We start from the raw sequence: 4,441 nt of genomic DNA, 5'->3' as shown, positions 1-4,441 counted from the left end.
ATCACTCTTTGCTTCCTCTTCATGCCCTTTTCTCTGCTGGAACGAAATGAACTGATCCAACTGTGTAATGGACATGAGGCGTATGAAACCGCCGGCCCAACAAGTTAGTTTGACAGTGACAACCCCATTAACAAACGCAGAGCGGTAATTCTCCCGGTGCTTTCCTAAATGTCACAGTTTGCATTTGTCAGATTGCAATGCATCACATTGAGGGGGGTGATGGGAAACCCTCCAACAGTAACCTTGAATGGCAGCCAATCGGCACGAGACCAGCGGCCTCCCATTCCTCTGCCTCGCTGAACTGCCGCTGCGTTCTCCAGTATATTTAAACTCACGCAGGCGCCGCGAGCAGGAGGAGGAGGGGGAATAACACCTGACCTCCTGAAACAGATACTCTCCAAGCAAGAGAGAGGGGAAATTATTTAATGAAGATGGATCACAGTGATGGCTTTACATTTCATTTCTTAACAGCAGGCATACGGTTTTATCACAGCCAGCCCTCACCTTTGTCCTCCCAGACTCAGGAGACTCCGTGTAGTTTTGGGTTCTTTTCCTTTTTTTCTTGCCGGGTGTTTTGTTCTGAATGTAAAAATGTGACAGCTCAGCCCAATTCCGGGCTGCTCTTCCTGGTGGAGCTGCTCTGTGAGGTCTCCTGTGAAATGGTGTCCTCTATCACACCTGAATGTCACCGGCTCTGTTGAAAAATAGGATCCCCACAGACTGCACATGCATGGACGTTTCTTTTGTGCCACTTTCAAATCCTTCCCTCCCCCACGTGCGGGGGGAAAAGATGCACTGCAGCGAGGTTACTTCGCCCTCTCGCAAGGTACCACTGTTTCGGAGACCACGGTCGGTTTACATTCCTGACCACGTGTGCGTCGACCCTGTCTCATCTCGATGATGTCATTGGTGCTTGACACATATTACCGCCTCACCGATCGCAGAAATACACTACAACACTGGCAAATTCAGGGCTGTCCAACGTCTGGCCCGGGGTCCATTTACGATTCTTGATCAACTATCACATGGCCCACAGCCATCAAACGCTGGGTGATCAAGGATGAACTCTGGCCTAATTCCTAAATACTTTAGTGCCAATATGTGAAGAATTGAGTGGACAAAATACTGGAAGCACCTTAGAGCTAAAAAAGCTTTAAGGTGTTTCCAGTATTTTGTCCAACCCCTGTATCTGCTCTTTATGTCTTGAACCTTTGGATTATTTAAATTCTGGAATGATGTCCCAGATCATGTGTTTACACCATCAGATTTTTCCACTTATCTGTAGTCAGCTGGGGAAAAATCAAGGAGAGCTATGTCACCTCCCTGCTGAAGGAATCCAGCCGTCCTGCGAGGAAAACTGCTTCAGCAAGGTCCTAACGTTAGTTTGGAAGAACAAGCCGAGATCCCTGACTTCTACAATGATATTATCCACGATGTTCCGCTTCTTCTTCAGCTGCGGCCGACTCAAGACTTGACCTTCGACCTCTTGCCCTCTAGCTCCAGTTCAGTCATGTGACCAAAACCGAGCTCGCCTTCGATCTTAATTAGAGAGCCGGAGTGACAGTCGGGTCGTTTACCTGTGACACAGCGGAGGTGGAGACGAGTCTGCACTTCTGCGCTCCGGACCAAAGGCCACAGGTTCAAATGGACAGCAGCGCCCCGAGGCCCAAAATCTGAACCCTCCTCACCCCAGCCTCGAGAAGTGAGGAGCGTCGTCAGCAGCGCAGCAGCTCAGGGTCAGGACACACCAACCTGTTTTCCACTTTGGAGCAGATGAACGTTCCCCAAGCCTCGGTCATGATTTCATTCACTTATTTTCAGCCTTTGTTGTTAAATGTTGCAATGTTGCCTGAAACTTTGTGTCGAACGGAGGGCGCTGCATCTAGAATCTGATCTCCAGTTGCAGTGCAGTTGGTACCTGGGTCTTCAGTGGAGACCGACCTCTTAATACCTCCAAAGTTATGAAAGAACAGCAAGTTGTGGTGATCCAGAAATTCATATCTTCATTGTTCACTTAGATTGCAGTTTCAGTTTGGCCCTCTCTTCAGCTAGCTGCTGTGTTTTGCTGGAGCTCCTCACTGGAGGAGGACACTCCTTGTTCTCCAGATACTTTGAAGGGGTCTGAGACTTTGATCAGGATCTGAACTCTGAACCAAAGTTGGGACGCAAGTCCCAGCAGACCAAACAGAAGCAGTGTGTTCACCAACAAGCACGGACGTGATCTATGATCTATGAGCCCTTTCTCAGGCTGCATCAAGCTAGCTTCAGGGTTAGCCAAATTCCCTCTCTACTGCTAGCTTATCTCTGCGAGTTCACCTTGAATGTTGATTTTCAAACATGCAGATGTGTTTCCCAGGTTGAACTTGGAGCACGTTCAATGCCAATGTGAGTCGCGGTCCTAAGACTTGGACCTTCATCAGATCCACCATCAACACCACTGACATGACTCAGTTCCATGTCTGACTCTGTCCTTCCCTCAACTAAAGGTCTGGCATGTGTTTCACCTGTGATTCATTGTTGATGGTGGTGAAGTCCGTTGAATTCAGTGGAGTGAAGATGAGACGCTCCAGTCTGCAGCGTGGCTCACACACACACAGAACGGGGCCACGTTATTGGTGGCAGGAGCCACGTCCAAAAATAGAGAAGTCAAGTCAATGGCGCCCACATTTCTATCTACGCCGCTTGATATTTCCAGGAGGATCAGGGTCAAATGTATGTAAAATGTATTAAAAATACATGCAGAAGAGACGTGCGCCGGACGCGAACCAGCAACCTTGTGACACACTAGGATGTGCTTTAAGTCACGTGACCAGCTGTTCAGGTGTGCCTTACAGGTGGCTCTTGGACTCTGACTGGTCGGCCCTAGTTTAAAACAAGCTTGAGTCATCAGAAACTCCAAGGTGTGTGATCTAACAAAGACATCTGAGCTCTGAGTCGCGGCTCCTCATCAGACTGGAATCACAGTAGCCCAACACGTGCACCCCAAAGCTCCGGCGCTCATGAATTCCTGTCTTAACAGCCCATCCAATGCTTGGAGGAATAATTAATGCCGGGCTAAATTGAGTTTGAAGAGCCTGCGGTTTGCCCTGTCACCGGTGCACACTGTCGGCCATTTGCGGCGTCTGAGGGATTGGGAGGGTCAGCGTGTAACGTCCCCCTGATGAGTGCCGCTGCTTTACGACTTCCATTTTCCGGAGCGCAGGCAACCTTCCCACTGGTCCTCCCTAATGACGCCTCCCTAATGCCGAGCGAAGACGGGATTGTAAGTGCAGATAAGGGAGACACCAGGGTGGAAATTAAAACCCAATAATTGATCATGTTCCAATGTAGCGTGACGATAAAGCTCCATCAAGAAATCAACAGGTCGATCAATAATGAATGGAGCCAACGCTGATTTCAGATCATCTTTACTGCAAGGTACTGGCATGTAACAAGGTTCTGGTTACGCGTGTGTCTAACTCACGGCCCTGGAGCTGAATCTGGTCCGGCACCTCACGTCGCACGGCCCAAGGTGGACGGATGAGGTCTCCTCCCTGGCCTGGGAGCGTCTCGGGATCCCCCAGTTGGAGCTGGTGGATGTTGCCCGGGAGAAGGCCGTTTGGCTGCTGCCATGCAACCCGGCAATGGGTAAGGGGATGAGGATGGATGGACAGGAAGCAAGGGCAGCAGCTCGAGTAAAGCAGTCCTGACTACCCTCTCCATCTGCATCTCCCTGGCTCTGCGACTCAGACAACATCCTGACAAGAGCCTGAGTCTCCTCAAGTGGTTTCTCTTGATGTGGAGCAGCAGCTCTGCTCTGAATCTCCCTGATGGTTGAGCTTCGTACCATCTCTCAGAGAGGGTCTCAACCTTCTGAACTTTATCTTTTGGCTGGTTGGTCAGTACCCTAGACTGTGTTCAAAGCTGAGTGGTTGTTGGTTAGTAGGGAACTGTGTCTTCTGGCTCAGCTCTTTCCTCACCAAAACTGACTGAGATAAACAGAGTCCATCTCAAACTTCAACCGTTTCTCACATGAGACCTCAAAATACTTGCGCATTAGTTTTGTGTTGCTAGTTGAACATGGTTCTAGACAACTGAAACAAAAGTTTATCCTGTCATTCATGGTATATGGTTGGAATTAGGGTTGTGTGAATGAGTCGTAGCGTTTCTGAAAGGCAAACCATCACCATCCTCCAGAGTGAAGGCATGTTCTCGCCAAACACGGCCTTGCTTGTTGCGCTACTCGTACCTGAGTAGTCTCTGGCTTGCAGCCACCAGAATGACTCCCTAGTCCCAGTTTAAAAAGTAGGTCAAAGTGAAGGGGCCCAAAGTTAGTAAGATGGCAGCTTGAGGAGACAGAACTGTTGCCTTGTATCGACTTTGCCCTGCTGAAACCGAGGCTCTGATTGGTCAATGCACTTGTAATTTTCTCCAGTGTTGAATACGCTGACGCTGCAACCCT

The sequence above is a fragment of the Synchiropus splendidus genome, chromosome 10 (assembly GCF_027744825.2).
Source record: "Synchiropus splendidus isolate RoL2022-P1 chromosome 10, RoL_Sspl_1.0, whole genome shotgun sequence".
Classification (NCBI taxonomy): Eukaryota; Metazoa; Chordata; class Actinopteri; order Syngnathiformes; family Callionymidae; genus Synchiropus; species Synchiropus splendidus.
The sequence above is the reverse complement of the archived record's forward strand: the minus strand, read 5'-3'. Positions refer to the sequence as shown.